The sequence below is a fragment of the Colias eurytheme genome, chromosome 23 (genome assembly GCF_061535395.1).
Source record: "Colias eurytheme isolate Ceu_HAF_F1 chromosome 23, ilColEury1 Martin Lab GWU primary, whole genome shotgun sequence".
Lineage (NCBI taxonomy): Eukaryota > Metazoa > Arthropoda > Insecta > Lepidoptera > Pieridae > Colias > Colias eurytheme.
In genome coordinates, this window is record NC_143002.1 from 7,362,937 (window position 1) to 7,386,059 (window position 23,123).

Sequence of the window (23,123 nt, forward strand, 5' to 3'; positions counted from 1 at the left end):
TTATCTCGAAAGCAGGAAGTCAATTTTAAAGCATTTATTAGAGCAGTTAGCAATATTGATGTGAATAATTTGGAGGAGAAGTGGGAATATGAAGACTCCCTTCGTATTCTCCACAATCGATGGACAGCGGTGGAAAATGTACATTGGGAGATAGTTGGTGAACTTGGAGAGGAAGATGAAGCGTACGAAATTAATTTTACTAAGCATGAAAAAATATATATTAATACAAAGAGAGCTATAAACTCAAAAATGTGTGCAACAAGTCATAGAGATAAATCAACTCCGCAGATGGATATACCGACATTTTCTGGCAATTATCATCAGTGGGTATCATTCAAAGACCTTTTTAATGAAACTATACATAAGAATACATCAATATCGAACGCGCAAAAAATGCAATTTTTGAAAGCTAAAGTAAGCGGGGAAGCCGAGCGCCTTATACAGCATTTGCCTATCAGCTCCGATAATTATTTAGTTTGTTGGAACATCCTAAATCATCGATTTGATAACAAGAAGCTAATTTTTACATCGCACGTTAACATATTTCTCAATTTACCTAATATACAGCAGCAATCATATATAGCAATCAAAAAATTACATGACGTCACATTAGAGAGCTTGCACGCTATAAAAAACCTAGGCGTAGATATAACTACTTGGGATCCGCTATTGGTACATTTATTATCGCAAAAATTAGACAGCGAAACTTATTCTGAATACGTAGAATCATTAAAAAACAGTCGAGAGCTCCCTATACTACAAGAATTTTTGGATTTTCTTGAAAACAAATTTACATCGCTTGAATCATCACGAAGAAACCAAAATTCAGCAGCAGAACAAAGATATCATAGAACATCAAACCAATTATTAGCAACGAACAGACAACCCATACATATTAATTCAAATAGAATTAATATTAATAATCAAGTAAAGAGGTCACTGACGTCAATGCACACATCAGCGAAAAAATGCCCCTTATGCAATTTCGAACACGCGCTCACTAATTGTCCACAATTTATTAAATTATCATTTATGAATAAACTACAAACGGTTAAGCAACTACGGTTTTGCATTAATTGCATTTTTGATCACAATGGAAGTCAATGTACTTCGAATAAACGGTGTCATGTGTGTGCTGGCGCACATCACACGTTATTACACGAATGTTTTAAGCAGCAAGCTAGCGAAAATTTTAGAAATAAAAAATTGATGAGTAGCAACACCCAAAGACAGGTCTATTACAGCCCCAAAAATCAATCGAATATGTCTCAGCAAGATGACTCTGAAGTACTTTTAGCCACCGCATTGGTAAAGGTAACAGCTGAAGATGGCAAACAGCACATTATGCGAGCACTGATCGATCAAGGGTCTCAAATTAGCATCATAACCGAACGAGCAGCACAGCAACTGGGCTTAAAACGTCAACAAAGCAAAGGGATCGTCCTTGGTGTAGGGGGCCAAGAAAACAACTGTCGTGGAAAACTCAAGATTAATTGCCAATCTATATATAACAATTTTACCTTCAACGTCGATACATTCATTATGACTAATCTTATAAAAAATCTACCTAATAGATCGTTTGAAAAACCCGGCTGGTCGAAATGTATAGCGCACTTAAACTTAGCAGATCCAGAATTTAACAAAAGCCGAGCAGTAGATATTTTATTTGGAGCAGATATTTATTCATATATTATGTTAGATGGGATCATTCGAGGCCGCGAAATCTCACAACCACTAGCACAGCAGACGCAATTGGGTTGGTTATTATGTGGAGGCAGCATAAATACCTTCCACTGCAACGTTATTTTGAATCATATACAAGCAATTCAAGATTTTTGGAAAATAGAGGATATACAGGAGCAAAATGATATGTCAGCGAAAGATAAGCAGTGTTTAGATTATTACTTAGCAACTACAAAGCGATTAAAAAACGGACGTTATGAAGTAAGCATACCTATGGAGGATCAAGCGTTAGAAAAATTGGGATCGTCTGAAAAACTAGCGTTAGCACAATTTAAGAATTTAGAAAATAAACTTAATAAGCAGCATGAATTATCGGAGCAATACAAGCAATTTATGAGCGAACATATACAACTGGGACACATGAAACTAGCAGCATTAAATTCAAGCGTACAATGTTTTTTACCACATCATGGGGTACAGCGAGCAGCATCCAGCACCACTAAACTACGAGTCGTATTTAACGGATCAGCAAAAACCACGACAGGCTACAGCTTAAACGACGTTATGCACAAGGGACCCAATATGCAAAAAGATTTACAAAGTATCATTATCAATTGGAGACTATACCGTTACGCCTATACATCTGATATTGAAAAAATGTATCGACAAATATTAGTAAAAGAAGAAGACCAAAAACTTCAACAGATATGGTGGAGATCAAGCCCAGACCAGCCTATAAAAGCGTATCAATTAACAACTATCACTTACGGAACGAAAGCAGCACCTTTCTTAGCAATTATGACGTTGAATCAGCTAGCACAAGATGAGCAAAATAATTTCCCAAAAGCAGCAAAAAGCATTAAAGAAGAGTTTTATATGGATGACTACATCTCGGGAGCACACACAATTAGCGAAGGTCAGCAAAAAATAGCGGAGGTGAATCATGTACTTAGCGGAGCAGGGTTCTTATTGAGAAAATGGATTGCAAATGATAAGAGCCTCATTGAAAACATAATCAACAAAGAACGAGACGAGCAATCAACATTTATGTTCAAAACGGAAAACACGCCGAAAACCTTAGGCCTACGATGGGAACCTATTAGTGACGTATTTGTATTCGACTATGATAGCGTATTATATGAAAACTCAGCAAAGTTAACGAAAAGAAAATTATTATCGGAAATGTCTAAGCTATTTGACCCATTAGGATGGTTGACGCCGCTTACAACAAAAATTAAGATTTTATTTCAAAAAGTATGGTTACAAGCAGATCTTGAATGGCGTGATCCAGTCTCCCAAGATATAAAAAGCGAATGGATAAAAATAAAAAAGGAGCTAAATACGTTAAAATGTATTAAAATTCCCAGATGGTATAAATGTGATGAGAATAGCATAATTGAATTACATGGGTTCTGCGATGCCTCAATAAAAGCCTATGCATGCGTCATATATGCCAGAGTCGCAAAAAATAGCGCAATCTCAACTATAATAATAGCAGCAAAATCCAGATTAGTGCCAAATAAAAAGGAAGTATCTTTACCTAGATTAGAATTATGTGCCATGGAGTTATTAGCAAAATTAATGAATAAAATAAAAAATAGCATCAGCAGCACGAAAGTTGAAATTTATGGATGGAGCGATTCAATGGTAGCCCTTGGTTGGATTAACGGCAATCCCGACCGTTGGAAGCCCTTTGTAGCAAATCGAGTAAAGAAAATTCACGAAACAATGCAACCTCAATCATGGCGCTATGTAAAAACGAAAGAAAATCCAGCTGACGCAGCGAGTCGAGGTCAAACAGCATTACAATTAAAAGAAAACTTATTATGGTGGCAAGGTCCAGAATGGTTATTGAGTACAGATTTTAAAAATAAGCAGCAGCACACTAATTATATGACAAATTTAGAAATAAGAAAACAAGTAAATATCATTCAAAAAACATACACATCAAGCATAATAGATAATTTATTAAACAAATATAGTTCATTAATAAAAATAGTACGAGTATTAGCATGGATATTACGAGCGATTACACCGCCATTAAAACAAAGGCCGACGTATCTCACATTACAAGACGTGAGAAAAGCTAAAACGGCAATTATTAAATATGTTCAATCGACTGAATTCTCAGCTGATTTAGAGCAATTAAAAAAGGAAAATAAATTACGATCGAATAGTGCATTATTAAGCTTAAATCCATTTTTAGATGAAAATGGTATTTTAAGAGTTGGAGGTCGTTTATAGAATGCAAACATCAGCGAAGATATGAAATATCCAATAATTATTCCACATAGCGGACGTTTAACGGAACTACTTATAAACGAAGCACACGAACTTTCTTTTCACGGTGTAGCAAAAATTACCGTTTCAATTTTAAGACAAAAATACTGGATAGTTAAGGGATATCGAGCAACAAAGAAGCAACTTCGTACCTGTATCACATGTAAAAAGCGAGAGCCTACGAAATTACATCAACTAATGGGAGATATGCCTAGCTATCGTGTTAATCCAGCTCCTCCATTTTATCATACAGGAGTTGATTTTACAGGATTCGTCAACGTCAAGATTAATAAAGGTCGAGGAGTAAAAACCACGAAAGGTTACATAGCGTTATTCATATGCATGGTTACGAAAGCGGTACATATAGAGATAGTTTCTGACCTTAGCAGCACAACTTTCATAGCGGCTCTGCGACGCATGGCAGCACGACGCGGAACCCCAAAGCATATATATTCAGATAATGGCACGAACTTTGTCGGAGCAAATAAAATTATACAGCAAGAATATAATGAATTAATAAGCAATTTTAGCGATAGTTTTTACAAAGAAATCACCGAAATGGAGATAGAATGGCACTGGAACTGTCCATCGTGGCCTAGCGCAGGAGGAATTTGGGAAAGATCGATAAGAAGCCTAAAACAGCATATAAAGAGAGTAGTGGGAGAGCAAGCTTTAACCTTTGAAGAATATAGCACAATCCTTGCCCAGATAGAAGGATGCCTTAATTCAAGGCCTTTATGTTCAATTACGGAAGACGTGGAAGATTTAGATTTCTTAACACCTTCACATTTCTTACATCAGCGAGCGGAGAATACTCTAATAGAAACAGCACATGATGCCAGGACCAGATGGTACTTAGTAAATAAAACTTTTAATAATATTTGGAAGCGATGGAAAAATGAATATCTCAGCCAGTTGACGGTTCGAAGCAAATGGTTAGAACCTCAAAGAAACCTTAAAATAGGGAATTTAGTGACCATTCACGATGATATTATGCCAGCCGGGAAATGGCCAGTGGGCCGAGTAGTAGAAACCCATCCAGGAAGCGACGGGTTAGTAAGAGTCGTTACATTAAAAACAAAAAATGGAATCTTAAAGCGGCCAGTAGTAAAATTATCATTATTACCACTCGAAGAAAAAAGCAATCATCAGCAGAATCATAATATATCTATTCCAAACATCAGCAGCGAATTGAAAAGCGAAAGAAAGGAAAGTCGAATCATTCAAAACAACAGCAGCGAATTGAAAAGCGAAAGAAAGAAAAGTCGAATCAGACAAAATATTCCTTCAAAACTTGTAAGCGTCGTATTATCATTAATATTTTTTATGAGCATTTTATCGTACTCTACAGCGGAATATAAGTTAAAACAGCTTGAAAGCAATCTATCCATATACTTTGACTCGATGGGCGAAATGCAACTAGCTAGGGACAAATGGAAGCTAATCGCATATTTTGACATGTCTCCATATTGGCAAGGGAACACAGCGGCAGATCTTTTATCGGATTACTTAGAAAAAACCTGCGCTAATATGAATGAATCGAATCACTGCCAGACTATCTTGTTACAAATACGTCACGATTACAATGAACTGCAATACTACAACCAGCTGTTACTGAATCAGCATTTCGACGCGCGGTCAAGAACCCGGCGCGGTCTTTTCAATGCGGTCGGCTCAGTGGCTAATTCATTATTCGGAGTACTTGATCAAAGCTTTGCTGAGAAATATGAACAGGAAATCGAGCTCATTCAAAATAACGCCAACCATATAACCCAACTTTGGAAAAACCAAACATCAGTCTTAGAAGCCGAATTCAACATATTAAAGCGAACTGAAAAAACCATCGAAACCCAATACAAAATCTTTAACAGGCATTTAAATATCCTAAACAATAAAACAAATGTAATCCAAACTGAAATTGAAACCATTCAGGAAGTGACCTTATCAGCAATAGCGTGCAACAATTTGATTCAGAATTTACGGAGAATTCAAGATACTCTATTGGACACTACCACTGAAATTTACCACGGCCAGATAAATGTACATTTATTGTCACCAAAGCAATTGCGCGACGAGCTGCAAATTATATCCAGCCAAATTCCCAAGGACGTCACATTACCCATAGAGAACATACATACCGACCTGTATAAAATCTATAAATTAATAAAGGTAAAAGCTAGAATTACCGAAAACTTCTTTATATTTGAAATACTCATACCATTGATTAGCCGGGACAATTTCCAACTATATAGATTGATACCCATACCGAAGCAAGTTAACAGCAACATGATAAGTATAAAACCAATAGCGGAATATATTTCTATAAACATAAAGAGAGATGCCTACATTACATTAACATTAGCCGAGCTACAAGCATGCCAAAACCAGAATGATATTTATTTTTGCCAATTGCACGGTCCCATAATAAGCTTTAGCAATAATGAACGTTTTTGCGAATTAAAAAATAATAAATGTAAATACAATATAAACAGCTGTAAAAGTAGTTGGATACAATTACACGATCTAACTACATATTTATATTTTCAATGCGATACGGCACACATACGCATTCTATGTGACGATGACATGCAGTCGCGCCAAGTCAGCAAGGCCGGGCTTATATCACTAAACAAACAATGCATAATAAAGGGACAAGATATCACACTGTACTCATTTAAGCAACTTGAAAACAAGCTATATCTGAAACCCGACATATTAGAAACCAAATTAAATCCCATTCACAATCTGATTAACTCTGCTCTGCCTATCGAAAACTACTTCGACAACGAAGATATCAACGCATCTTTAAAAACTCTTGGGGAGAAAATAAAAATAATGAAAAACGCTGTCGAGAATACGGATACCTTAGGTATTTCAAAACACGACCTACACCAATACGCGGTGTCATATGGAACACTAGCACTAGCAATATTAGCAAGCATCTTTTTCTTCGTGTGGTGGCGAAGGAGTCGAGCGACTCCACAGCAGAGCGTCCCAGCAGCCCAACAGCAGAGCGTCCCAGCAGCCCAACAGCAGAGCGTCCCAGCAGCGCAAAAAACTATTCAGTCTCGGACAATACCCCAAGAGTGTGTCGATTCTAGTGTGTGTGTGCACCAAAAAAGTGTTACTAGTGTTCGTGCGTCTCCCTTACCCGAGCGGGGAGAGTGTAGTGAAGTATCATGTGAACAAAACAGGCTCAGACGATGGGCAAGTGCGCGATTTAAAAGGAGCGATAGGTCGACGTCTCCAATAGCTAGCAAACGCTCTGCTATAAGTGAATCAGTGGTGGAACTATAATCATTATGCACTACAAACATTTCAAAACTTATAAAATTTTATATATATCTTCTGTGGGCCTCGGGAGCATGTTCGAGCAACGAACAAATATTTTATTTTAAATTACTTATTATCCATAGTTACATTACATTAATGACAATTATTGAGCAATAACGTGAATGAGGTCAAGCTGCCTCAGCATTATTATCGTGCGACGGCCGAGCCGGCCGGAAAGCGCAGTTCTTCCATAGCAGCGCCCGAGTGCTAATCTATCCGCTCGAATCCGCGTAAATTATATATAATTATTAGCAGCAATTAAAGTGTTCCCAGTTGTCCCATAATATCATAGCATTATTAGCAGCATATTAGCGACCTAAATACAGTCCACATTCGATGTAATACGTAAACCGTACAGGTATATAAAGTTGCAATTTGCCATACTACCCTTGGACTAATGGATATCGTAAGTATTTTTTTTTTTTAGTTTTTTTTTTATTGGCAATAGGGAAGCGCTTGACCACAATCTCGCCTGATGTTAAGCTGAGATGTGGTCTAAGATGGAACGCGCTTCCCTAGAAGGTACCTGTTCACTCTACGCTTGAAGACCCCCATTTTGTACTCGTCGGGGAACACAGACTCTGGAAGCATGTTCGGATAAAGAATGTGGAACCGAACCGCTTAGTCCGGGTACATGGAACGTCCACCATATGGCCACAGTATTACCATTATTCCCTACAGTAGTGCGACGAATGTACTTGTGCAGAGAAACGGAGGGGAACTGGCGGGGGTCGGGCGACGCGGGCCGCGTAAAGCAAACACGCTTAGTTTGCTTTACCTAGCGCGAAAGGATGACGCAGTCGTATTTTTTGTGTAATAATTTTATTATACATAGGTACTTACATATTCTATTATGGCGCGCACAAACTGTTCGGTTTACGGATGTAAATCTACATTGAAATCCCAGAAGGAAACAATATTTCAGAAATATTGTATTAATTGTATCTGTTGAATTAAAATGAAAGCTATGTATATTATATGTTGTCCTCATTATTTTCTAATCAGATTGTACATCCCAATGCGAATGCATTACTTAGTTAAATGTTATAATATACAATTAAGAACATCCAAAAATAAAGTGTCCACGTAAATAATATTTAGCAGTGCAATATCTGTAATTATATATTTATGAACAAATAATTACATCAGATTTAATAATCGCAATTATTTTGAATGTACATATGAATAAAGATTTCATCATAATATTAATAATCACAATTGTTTTATTTCCCATTTGTTGCAACCCTAGCGTATTTTCGTGTGGCAGCGTCATTACCTACGCTGGCGGCGGCATCGCGCGACATCAAAGGCGATTCCTTACTGTAGGAAATAATGGTAATACTGTGATATGGCGATGCCTAGAATCTGTGCGCCTCGACGATCGATGGAAGAACGGGGATGGCGGAACGAGATCGTGCAGTTCCGCAGCGCACTCTCCAAAGTGTATCCGATAGAAGACCGATAAGCTGGCCACTCTGCGGCGGTGACCGAGGCTCTGGAGCTTTTTGCCTACTAGGTCATCGTCGTTATTACACGCTTTCAATCCTAGTGCAGACAAAAAGTTTATCAGGAGATGGCTAAGGATAAAATAAATAAATCCATCTTCTACACGATCATAGGGCGCATTCAACTAGAATGCAATTCAAACAGATTCGTTTTAAAATAATATCTACGTTTGAAAATTGTATGAAAATATGTAGTTGTAGATCCAGACTATGTAGGCTCGATTTTTGTAATGAACTTCGTTTGCATCTGAAGACGGGCATAAAATATTTTGCCCACTATTTTGTTCACAGATAACACTAGGTATAAGCAACAACTAGTATAAAACAAAAAAAAAATATCAGTTATTTTAATTAAATCAGAAACTTTAACCACTGAGCTACCACAGCTCTTGTATAATGTAGGTACCTATAATATAAATACAATATAATTTTTGAAAATATGTTACCATAATCAAAAACATAAGATATATATCCGAAAATTAAAGACCGTAAGGAATTGAGGCAATTAATTACATCTCATTACCGTAAATTAAATAATTCATGTATTTATTTTAATCTGATTTAAGTTATAGTGCGAGCGCCAACTGTGTATTATAATAAGTTCATTATTTTTTGCATTTATACTTACATGTTATTTAGTATAAAAACTTGATTGAAAAAGTTTTAAAAATTTGTCTACTTAATAGCCGATTTTTTGCTAGCTATCTCCGGTAATTTATAGAAAAAGGCACCAACTTATAATTTTAATGAAATGAACGTTAATAGAAAACAAGTAAAATGATATTTTGGATACTTAGGTATAAGAATGGCTTATAGAAACAATTAGTCCTCCCCATTTTGCAAGTTTTAACATATAACTACTTAAAAACGAACACAAATAACATTTTGATTGCGTTTCACAGGGTTCTTAAAAACATGTAATTGACTTGAAGTATGATCGAAAAATTCAAATTGAAAAAAATGTTTTACAGCTGTCTCTTAAACTATACTCGCTTACTAATTTATGTGCAACGAACAACCGAATTACATATTCTTAAATTTTATGGCGTTTAATAATAACGTTTGTGTATTTAGTTAAACATTATTAATGCGTTGATGTGATTATAACTAGCTGCGGCCCTTGACTCCGTTCGAGATTTTTTATTTAGTGAATTAATAAGCACCTTTCTACATGCTTTTGTGAAGAGGAAACTACATATACATATACATAATCTTTGAATCTTTGTAATGTTAAAACTTAAAAAGTACTGAACCTATTTTGAAAATTAATTTGGTTTTATTTTAAAACTACTTAGAGAAGATAAGCTAGTAAACCTTATACATATATGTACATATATATTTTGTTTCAACTTTTTTATGATTACAATTACATCATATTATTATTATGTACTAGCAGTCCGCCCCGGCTTCGCCCGTGGTACATATTTACGTTTTCTCTACATAAAAACTATCCTCGTACTTCAAGGAATATAATAAAAAAAGAATTATCGAAATCGGTTCAGCCGTTCTCGAGTTATGCGCTTACCAACACATTTTGCGATTCATTTTTATATATAAAGAAGAAGATTAAGGAAAACAGTTAGTAAAACTATAATATTAAGTACGACGAAAACAAATTAGGCTTTATAGCCTAAAGTTAATAAGCAAACAACGTAACGCGTCTACATAGTATAAAATGAGATAGAGTTGTAAGTAATATGTATTAATATACGATACATTACGGCGGATTACGGCGCGATTATTATTAATTCATACGTCCAATTCACACGCGAGAATCCGACCGATCATAATAACATAGAGTTAGGAATGTATAGAGCGCACGTTTAATAATTAATTATTATATTCGATAAATATTAGACATTTTAAATGTAGTGATAACCAATTCTACCGATACAAAGAGACGATATTCTTATAGATTTAAACAAAAATATTTATATTTAGTTCTTTCTCAGTTTTTCATTAAGATGTTACGTAGGAAAACGTTTCTAAATACGGGCATATATGACATATTTGTCTAAAAAGAGTTTGCAGACCAACAACTTAATTTTTTCCCCTTTTTACTCCCTCAAACTGCACTTAAAAATTAATGGCTCGTCAATTTCTTAATTAGGTTAGGTTCTTAATATAACTACCTATATATAAACAAGAAAAGAGCTCAATGTTAAATAGAAAAGTCTACCCAAGCAAGCCAAAAACTATTTTATACTAAAAACACTATCAACTACCCACATCTAAAGATTCCCAGCTCTTTACAATCACAGCATTAAATTGTTAAACTGTTTGTCAACGTGCGAGCGAGACAGCACCACATTCCGACCCGTGCGAGTGAGACGCACTGAGAATTTACGTCACAGCGGGGCATCTTCCTTCCACACCATCTTTTTTCAACTGTCGACTATTACAAACGACCTTTACTTGCACTACAATATCCATTGCTCGTTTTATTCCTTGATTTTCATTTATCAGCGAATAAAACGCGCAATGTATTAGATCCGAATATGTAAAATAAGTTGGATGTATGTATTGTGTAAAGTAACTCGTTAAGTGAAGATGTGTTAGTTTATTTTCATAACTACCCATATCTATCACTGTTAACGATGTTTATTTAAGCTGTTTTGTTCGAGTGACCATTAGTTTTGATATTACGGGACGATTGTGTTTGTGTTTCAAGCAGCGTAGGGTTGAGGTGTTGTTATTAAAATTTAAAAAGTGGATTTAGAAGTAAATTTACTTATTAACTTAATTATAATGTGTCGTTGAAATAGTATATTATTGGTCAGTAAACCACACTGTAATAGCTAACATAATATGACTTTATACAAATTTGTTTGTTCGTATTTGAAGTAGTTTATATCTACTGAATTCGAACTGCTTAAGGGGGTGGGTAACAACAACCCCTTATAATATTGCCAATAAATGCAATGAGAACGATAAAATCACTCGTATCACCTAATAATTTAATTTAGTCCAACATAATTGACCCCGTGTGGTCACCCTATAGCCATAAGATGAGGCTTAGCATCTCATATACGAGATACTAATGATGCTGTTTGATTGTTGGACAGTAGCTAGTTTAAGTAATTCTATTGAAAACTGCTGAGCCGTTTATGGTACAATTCTATAGAAATTATTTAATAAAAATATGAATTTGTATTCTTCCTATATGAGACGTGAATTTTTTTATTCCGTGAAAATTGAAATTAAACTGTTTAAAAATCTAGGTATTTCTAGATAATAAATGTGGGTTTACCTTTTAAACTCTTTGTTCTATTATGTATTTATATTTATTGCATATGATTTGTCTTAATATAATTTTGTTCATATTTCGGAATAAACAAAGAAAATCTAATTTCTTTATAATTATAGTGTAGATTCCATCTAAGGCTAATGACACACTAATTCCATTCTAGGGTGTGTACCCTTAACCGAAACACCCAACAAACGGTCTGTCAAAATAATCGTTCAACAAGTTATGTTTAATAAGCGGATATTAATCAAGATCCGTTTAACAATGCATTGAGCAGTCAATCACTTGGTTAATTAACATACAACCGACTGTCACTCTGCCTGAGAGCTTGATAGAAACCCTGGAGCCTGTTAGGGTGAGTACACACTGGTTAAACTACGGTTAAGTGTTACATCAGTGTGTAAGGTTGCTTATGTATATAATTTTGAATTTAGTGTCATAAGGAATTATTGGATAATTACTTAACATATAACCGACTGTCACTGGCTGAGAGAATGATAGAAACCCTGGAGCCTTTTCGGGTGAGCGCACACTGGTTAAACTACAGTTAAGTCACTTGTGTAGTTGTGTGTAATGTGCCTTAGTAGTAGCAGTAGATTTTTTTTGTTTATGTATCTAGTACTTACATAATGTTATGATTTTTAGGTACAATCGATCGGTATATAGTTTTTTAAAAGAATAAATGGTCAATATTATAGGTAAACCAGAATCTGATGGCAATTAGGGAAATCAAAATTTTGAGTGTGCAGCCCTAGGGAAAATGGACTGAACGATCTTGATACTGCTTATTTTTTATTTTGTCCTCAATATCATTAGTCACATTACATAAGTGGACAATACTGTACTTAATAATGAGATATCCACTTAATATTATGTAGGTACATAAATCCCCAATCCTTGATATAATTGTTTCCATCATTACTCACATCCTCAACTTTTCCATTACGTCCCACAGCTTCCCGTCCATCTGGAAAGATGCTCATGTCATCCCCCTACCTAAAAAAAACAATCCAACATCCTTCAATGAGTATCGTCCTATCTCTATCCTACCTTTTCTGTCCAAAGTACTGGAACGCTTAATTCATAAACAGTTGAGCCAGTTCTTGTACAGTCACAACATCCTAAGTCCTTACCAGTCCGGTTTCCGCCCTGGTCATAGCACGGTAACTGCCCTAGTCAAAGTCGCCGATGATATTCGTTTAAGTATGGACAAGCAGCATCTCACAGTTCTAACATTGTTAGACTTCAGTCAAGCTTTTAACTCCGTTGACTTTGAAATCCTGTTGAGTTTGCTAAAATCTATTAATATCTCCGGCAATTGATTGGTTTCGTAGTTACCTGATTGGTCGTCGGCAGCGTATTATGAATGATGATCAATATTCATCGTGGTGTAATCTCGTTGCTGGTGTACCACAGGGTGGCGTGTTGTCTCCACTCCTTTTTGCCATTTTCATAAATTCTTTGACTCCTCATATAACGTCTCTCTACCATATGTATGCAGATGATCTTCAAATTTACACTCACTCAGACGCAGGGTCTCTGCCGGAGGCTATCAGAGCGACCAACACTGATTTAGCTTCCATCAGTAAGTGGAGTACACTTTTTGGAATTCAGATCAACCCACGCAAAAGTCAAGTCATTATAATTGGAAGTCCACAACTCCGCTCAAAAATAAGCTGGGCCGATTTACCCCCTGTGCACTTGAATGGAATTGTCATACCCTATAGTTCTGAAGTAAAAAATCTAGGCATAACTTTCGACGAGGTGTTATCATGGGTGCCTCAAGTCAAAGCAGTTAGTAAAAGAGTATTTGCTGCCGCAAACTCTTTGAAGCGCTTGAGTCGTTTCTTGCCTATACCCACCAAAGTTATGCTAGCTCAATCCCTTCTCCTTCCCCTTTTAGACTACGCGGACTCTTGTTACACGAACCTGAGCGAAGATCAGCTCAATAAACTTGAACGATTGCAAAATTTCTGCATCAGATTTATATATGGTCTACGTAAATTTGATCACGTGTCAGAATTTCGCAAGAAGCTCAAGTGGCTACCTATACGCCTGCGTCGGAATGCTCACACTCTCCATCTCCTCTATTCCATTCTTTTTCATCCCAGTACTCCCTCCTACTTGAAATCCAATTTCCATTACCTTGCTTCTGAATCCTATACTCTCCGATCCTCTAATAACTTTCTACTCCGTTTTCCTGTGCATGGTAGTAAATTATTCGGTACATCGTTTACTGTATCGGGTATCCGTTTATGGAATGCCCTTCCTGAAACGATTCGTGGCGCCCAGACGATAAGATCCTTTAAAAAAATGCTTAAAGACTACTATCTATCTATATAAATATTGTATGTATATTGTATATTATATGTATATTGTATATTTTGTATAGTATGTATATATAGTATGTATGTTATCTATTTATAGTGAAGTATTTATATATTGTAATCTTATGTATAATTATGTTTATGCATTTTATATGTATATAAATATAAGTAATTTTTATATATAAATTTATGTTGTATTTATAAATTATGTGTGACGTTGTGCTTTATTTTTATTATATTATTATAATTTTTTTTTTTCTTCAAATTAATTATTTTAAATTTATTAGTTATTTGGCTTCCTAGCCTTTGGTATAATATTATGCTCTGTCCTTTACCTGAAGGTTGCCTGGCAGAGATGGCTTAGAGCCATAAGGCCGCCTTTTGTACATTTAAATCCATTAAGATATTATAAAATAAGATTAAACCTAATGTACAATAAAGAATAAATAAATAAATAAATACATACTTACATGTATAATATACTGTATATTAAGTCCTTTTATACAGGTAATACATATTATTATTTACACATACCTATATTTGTATATTCATAATCAGTATGCCATGTGGAAATATCGATATAATGATAATGTTGATCAAAGCTAGACTGCTTATAATTTTTTATAAAATAAAATAATAATAAAATACTTAAAACTATGTTTATTTTCGTAAGTATTAACAGATACACACATTATAAAATTGACTTGGACAGCTTGAACTTGACGAATAGCCGTATTGGAAACTCCTGTAATAAGTTTTCATATAATTATATTCTAATCAACAAACAATATTATAGTTACCTACATATAATATTTTTTAATTTAAAGTATCAAAACGGGTAAGTCCTATTTACCAATAAAATCTTCGAAATTGAAAATTGTGATGTGTTTGACCCTTCTTCATCGAATGTTTTTCTATACACATTATAAACAACCTCTTGCTTGCGATCGCAGCGGCTTTTTCGACATTTTCGAAGATTTTTTAGACAAAATCCTAAAAATTATTCATCAACTGCAAAAAAGACAAATAATTTGACAACCAATTTGATAGTTTTCAAATAAGTTGCCACATGAAAATCTTTTATTTCTTAAATATAAATATGCCATCAGATTCTGGTAGACCTATAACCATATTGTTTCATATGTCGAACGTATATCGATTATTGGTTGGTTAAAAGGTGTAGGTGATACCGCCTTGCCTTGCCTAGCGCTTGCTTTGGTAGATAGTTTTCATCTATACACAGAGTATTAAAGAAAAACTACAGCTTAGATATTAGATTGGACGCAAACTGTTCTGTTTAAACGTTGGTTCAATCATAAATGTACACTAGGCCTTTGTGCATATGATCTTAGTGTTTCTGAAGCCTGTGGGCAAGCACGCTCTACTGGGCAAACTGAAATCGGTAAAAAAATTAAACATTAAACAAGCTATTTGTCCAGACTTCAAAGTACGTAGAGCTCAAGCAAACCATCATGCCTCTAATGAAAGTCATAAAGCTCAAGCAAGCTATCATGCCTCACACCGTGTACCCAGCCCACAACCGAACGAATCAAAGCCGTCGACCCCAAAAAAACATCCATCGGACATCTCAATAACTCCCAAAGGCGTGTTAAATAAACACTTTAAAGCGTGACTTTTAATATCTTTATCCGTTTTAAAATATCAAATTATATTATTAAGTATAGTGAAGCGTGGTTCATTTATTTGGTACGGACAAAGGTCCCCTGGTGCGAGGGTAGGGCCGTGTGGCTTCTTCCGAGATGCTTATGATAACGTTTCGTTTATATGCTGGGTTTTGGTGATAGCTGTGTGTTTGTTTTTGTGTCTATTTTTAATAGTATCTGCTTACTAGAGATAGTAGACTCGACCCTTTCTTTGCGTAAAAATGCCTTGTGCAAGTTCTAAATCCTACACTAAAATTAATCAAAATGACAATATAAAAGGCAATTATTTTCGGATTAAAATAGTCGAATAATCGAATTAAAATATCCCAGTGTTAAAAAAACCTATAAAGGGTAAAGACAAAGAGACTGTAAAGCAAAAACTAATGACGTCAGACGTAATGTCAGGTAATTTAACGTAATCTAAACATTACAATTAACAATAGGTATCTACAACTTAAAGCCTTGAACCTTTTTAGACATTTTAGCACAAAAGAAACTCACATACTATGTAAATCCTGAAAACAATCCATACATTTGCGCAGTCGGTAGATAATATTCACGATTTAATTTAAAACCGTTGATATTCGAAACCTCTATTAGTACACTCTCAAAACTGATGAAATCAAATAATATTTCGCATTACAAATTGCCAAAACCTGAGAGAAACGTAATTTTATCTCATCATTTCAGTAGTCCATAATATTAACTGGAAGATATCTTCCCAACGGTAACCCTACACTAATCTGAAATTCGAAAAGAAACTCGAACAAATAAATTAAAAATAACGCAAACTGCATGTAATCCAACGCTTATTCTGCGCTTAATTTTAATAAATAAAGACATTCTTGCAATAATCGCGATTCGTACTGTGACTGCTATTTAACAAAATAACCAGAAACTCTTGCTTATATCAACCCCTTTTTATAAGACAGTAAAGTTAAAAATCCCTTATGCGAATTGCATAAAAACTTGGCAACGAAAACGTGTTTCAACCAACGCTCGTATCAAACAATATTATCAAAGTATATTTTTATATTTGCCACTTTAAATGGTCATAAAATTTTAGCCCATTCACTCGTTTAAACGAAACCAGATGAATAAAACAAATTAAATTGTGTTTTTTTATGAAAACTTGTGCAAATTTGTTTTAACATAATTACTTATACACAATTACCTTGGTTCCGATAAAACTTAAGATACTATCGACGTTTTATTACTTGGAAATGTTTTAAAAAAGGAGGTTAATGTTCAAGCTATAGGGACCAGCTTTTCTAAGTGTCGCCAAAATATATTTCACTACCTACTCGACGTTTTAAATCAACTACGCAAAAAGGAGGGTTGTATTTTTTACGTAGACGTAATACATATTTTGTATATTACATTATTTTTAATTGTAAATTCGTAAGAATTAAGTTAATCCATGAATTATTTTAATGCATAACGAGCAAAAGAGTTGCTGTATTAAAATGGAGGTAGGTACGTGTAATTGATAATTTATATAATGCAAAAAGAGGAAACAAAAAAACACCATAATATTGTCGAGTGATATAAATATGTAGTTTACCTACTCTTTTTTTTGAATCAAGTTAAACATCCTTGCTTTTAGAATACCTATTTATATATGAATCAGAAGATCATGTTAACATCTTCACCTGAACATGCAGTGTTTTGTCGGTGTCAATTTAAGTTATAGCTAGTTTAATATTATATTATCTGTAGTTATAGATAGATATATGTGGATGAAACTTCTAAGTCATTAGCTTCGATAAGTTTTCATAACAAATATATCTACGGATAAGTAAAAAATCTGAAGAATGCAAGGTGGCGTCTGCTACCAGGCTCATTGTCAAACAATAAATCATTACTGCCACTATATATTTACCTTAATACGCAAGTCATCGTGCTATGTGAATCACTTCCAATATTTTAAAAGGGTCCCGTAGAATTTAAGGACTTGAGAATTATACATCAGGATAAATGTAACCGAATAACTCTCAAAGGCGGTCTCTCTTAGAAATTTTACAGACTAGATAAAATATTCGTAGCTTTAGCATAACAATGAAAGAAAGAGAAATGAAAGTTGAAATAATATTTTACAGGTAACATTTATACTAATTTTATGAAGCTGGAGAGTTTGTTTGTTTGTTTGAACACACTAATCTCAGGAACTACTGGTCCGATTTGAACATTTTATTCGGTGTTACATAGCCCATTTATCGAGGAAGGCTATAGGCTATATATCATCACGCGAAGACCAACAGGAGCTGAGCACTGCGGGTAAAACCACGGAACGTAGCTAGTTTTCTAATAAACTTTTAAACCAAGGATCCCTAAACCCTCAGCAAACCGTGTAAGAGTGACCGTTTAAACAAACGAATCATTAGCAATCATTACGAGCGCGATACGTGTCGTTAATCATTACATCATTAGCGATATAATGATCATTATCGGTTCGGATTTATCGGTTCGGAATGATTTGCCGAAATTATCGCGCGCTATGCGGTTTCGAGAGGTTCGAGTTTGGAGCAAAAAATGTTTTGCTTTATGGTTTATGTCTGATTTCTGTAGATAGGTCATGTTTGTTTTCGCATTTAGAGTAGATACTCTCTACTCTACAGGTTAGACTTTAGAGTATAAAAATTAATGTTTTTTTATTTTTTTATTTCCTACTTTGAACAGGTTGTTGTATAAATTATTTGCGTACAATGTTTTACATCAATGTCAACAAACCATGGATAATTTTAATATCAATGGTCAAAATCAAATACATAAATTCATATATTGGCTCGACAGTCCAAATGCTCATAAACCGTTGCAATCATAATACTGGATTTTGATACCTACTAGAGCAGTCTATTTGACTATTTCCCAGTAACCAAACCAATGCCAATAATCCTACCCTACCTACTAATATACGTATGTATATTGTAGTTGCGAAAGTTTGTGAGGATGGATGTATGTGTGTGTTTGTTACTCTTTCACGCAACGCAAATACTACTGAACCGATTACAATGAAATTTAGCATACATATAGAGGATAACTTGGATTAACATATAGGATAGGTTTTATCCCGACAATAGGTTTAATCCCGGGAACAGGAACTATGCGGGTTTTTCTTTAAACATGCTGGCGAAGCCGCGTGCGGAAGGCTAGTTATCAATAAATTTACACATTTGACACTTAACACGTTTAAAAGCTAAACGTATCTCAAGTTACATACATAACGTTGTAATAAATAATTCGTAATCACTGTTAAGATAAAATGAGGTCCGTTTTACGAGCGTCTCTTAACAAATTATATTATCTTATCTAAATACATCGGTTGGCGCACACGGTTAATGAATTTGAGTGTAATTAGTTAAAAGACATATATTTCTCAATTTGGGGTACCGCGGGATACACTTCAGAATTTGTGGAATGCAACTTTGTTCCTATTGGAGTATGGAACAGATGTATTTCTAGTCTGTTTTTGCGTGTGTAGTTTTGATTTGAAACTTATGCGTTTTATCCGTTTCTGTTATTTACGTTAGGCCTTTAGTACCAGTAGAAGACTGATATGAAAAAGCTTTTAATGGAAGAAAGGTATTTATCTCATGGCTTATGAGGTATGTATGTCTGTTTCATTGATCGGTGTGTCTATATATAGTTATTCAGCCTTCAGTGATTGAACCCTCTTTCTTTTTGTTGCTGTCAGAATCTGTCCTCGCATACTAATCCCTTTTCAGTAGGTAGGTATATAGGTACTCTTGTTAAAACGAAGAAGTACACTACCTATTATAACCATCTAATCACCTTCAAATAAACTATACTTACCCCGCGGTTTCTCTCGCATAAAATTTTACCTTGCCGATAAGACTCATTTCAAAAATTTGTTACATTCTAAAAAACCTATCCTAAAATGTAACTAAACTACTATTTATCCAAAACCCATCAACCATATTCAACAGTTTACCCGTGAAACATACAAAGCATTGTGTTTCAAATTAATGACATCGTATATTTATAAGATATTTATCGTTATTTAAATGTTATAATGACACACAGCGGTCGGCCATAATCTATTTAAGTTCTCAGAAGTGTGATGTCAATGAAGATAAACATATTGGGCATACATAATTTATTGTAGGCTCAGTGGTTCGGTTTGGAATACGGGAGGTACAAGATTCGATTTTACGAGGTGACATTTGCTAATTGTTGCGGTTAAACAAAAAAATAATATAAAACTGATAGTCAAATGACTCGAAGAATGTTAAAATGGTATAAAATATACTAAATAACCTCAATTGTTAACTGTACCTACTCGGTTATTTTTAACTTCCTTGGAATGTGAATAATCGATCAAACCGAATAAAAAAATAAATTAATTTATTACTTTTTAAGAATGATACGCAATTAAAAACAGGAAAATTAACTTGTCACTTGTCACTTGAAATTTAAAAAAAAAAGTGTGTGCGTGTAACCTTTACGCGCGATTGAAGTAAAACTTCTTTGGCGTTGACGACATATATCACTGAAATGATTAAATATTAACTTAAATAAATAAATATTATATTATAATTTAATTATATTTATTATTCATGTGCTTTACAAAGATTATTTAAATGTTATATTAATATTATTCATTCGAAACAGGTAATTGAATGTCATCATAATTTCTTACGTACGAAATTATAGGTTTGTGGTAACTATAATGTGAAACATAAATTTTACTCTCTAAATTTGCTACTTTTCTTGAAAATACAGCATCTATCGTTGTACCGAAACGCGTTGTTGAATGAAGTCGAGAAGTATTCATAGATAAATCAAATTTTTCTTCTAAAAAATCAATAACGGCTGAGATTCCTGAGAGCGAAAATTAACATTAAAATCTCCAGTTAGAATCATCGGTAATTCATGATGAAAGTCGAGAACCTTCAATTATGAAGTGAAGTAATTGCTGATGAATAAATTTTATGATATTTGTCAGGCTAGTATTTGTAGAAATATAAATAACAACGATAATCACAGGTTGGTCATTCGTATTAACACATCGAACCAAGGCGATGTCACCAATTTGTGAAACCTCATCGGAAATTTGTGATAATATAGTTGGTGAAATATTTTGAATTGGTGTTACATTGTTCAGTGTATCTGTAGATGAATGATATACAGCTACTCCACCAGCAGTTGAGTTGGGTCGTTTGTATTGGGTAACGCAATAAAAATTTTCAATAAGAATTTGTTCGTCATTTTTCATCCAAGTTTCGGAAAATAACAGCAATGTGGACCTTTTTAATACTTTATCATTCAGATCAGAAACATGAGCACGTAAACTTTGGCAGTTGAAGGAAAATAGTGTAATGTTACTCTCATTTACAAGGTTATAGTATAATTCTTCTTGTTGTGTTATTAGGCGAGAATTTGAAAGTCTTTCAAATTCACACTGTAAATCAACTATTCCCCCTGGACGCTTTCTTCCATGATAAAATTTGTTGTCATCGGTGTTTGAGACAATGAACAATCCATTTATATCAGTTACTCGTGATAATGCTACATATAACAGCTGCTGACTGTGACTTTTATTGTATTCATAAACGATTTGATCAAAAGTACCACCTTGAGACTTATGTATTGTAAGCGCACAAGCAGATACTAATGGAAAGTGATTTCTCTTTGCAAATATTGTCTTATTTCTATTCATTGGTACAGATGACGATCTTCATAAAATTGGGACTGCTGTTCTACTAATGTTTAGAGTTTGAATATGATGGGCAGCTTTTTTCCTAATTTTCTCTCCTATCTTACCAGGAAACTCAAGCCATAAGCGTATGATGTTATCACTGTCATCACGTTCAATATACACTAACTTTCCAACACAACCGTTGGCTAAGCCATCAGATACATCAATATTGGTTGTAATAATGTAAAATTTGTTAAGAACTAATATGATTTCATAAGGCGATCCTCCTGTATCAATAACTAACATTTTATGAAATTGTTGGCGTACATATGCTTCTTTTTCAACTGAATGACAACCTATATACATATCTGTTGCTATGGATACTACTTTGTCTTCAGCAATATTTAAAATAGATTGATTATAATCCGCAACATGTTTATTTTTATTTTAAAAGTAATAAATAAACAAGTATATTTAGAGATTTTCAAAAAAATTTGCAATTTAAAATAATGTTTAAATTAAAACTGTTGAATTTTTCATTCACTTTGCTATTCACAATTGATCCGTTTGAAAATTTGAAAATAAATAATCCTAATTGATTATGATATTTGCCACTAGCTGGCGTATAAGTCAAGAAGCGTGTAGTATATGACATTTACTTACAACCAATCAGAATTATTATTTTTAAATGGCGGAAACTACACAGACTATAGTAAGCGTTACTTCCGTCAGAAAAAAATCTGAGTTACTCCCTAGTCGCGCCTAAAGAAGTTTTACTTCAAAAAGTACAAATATATAATATATAACATACATATATAAATCTATTACAAACGATAACCATCTAATAAATACAAATACATTACTCGCTCATTACCATTAATTAATGCTGGTTAATTAAAGTAATATATTCGATACAAATTAATTGAGACGTGATCCAATCGAATTCGTTACGGTTGTGAAATAAAATAAAATAAATTTAGTGAGACGCAAGCATAGCGGCCAATTAGTTTATTAGTCGGCACATGTCCTTCTGAGAATGTGATAACATCATTGGGCTTGGGGCACACTGGGCGTTTATATTAATGGAAATGAATAGCACAGATAATATAATAACTAGTAAAAAAATAAATAAATAAAATAAAAAGTTCATTTATTTGCCTTCACAACTTAAAACTATTACAAACGAACTAAATATGTACCTAAGTATGTAGCATTTTCGTTGTGAAGGACTAGTGTCTGAAATAGGTCTATGAAAGACCTGTAGTACAGATCACTAGCCCCCCTCGCGCCCCCCCTCACTAGTAATAGATAATACGTCTTAATAGGTCATAGGGGTAGATTTTGGTGTTACTGGTATATTTTGTGTATTAAGTAAGAAAAGAAGCTTTTATAATGTTCATCAAAATATATTATCTTGTCGAAAGT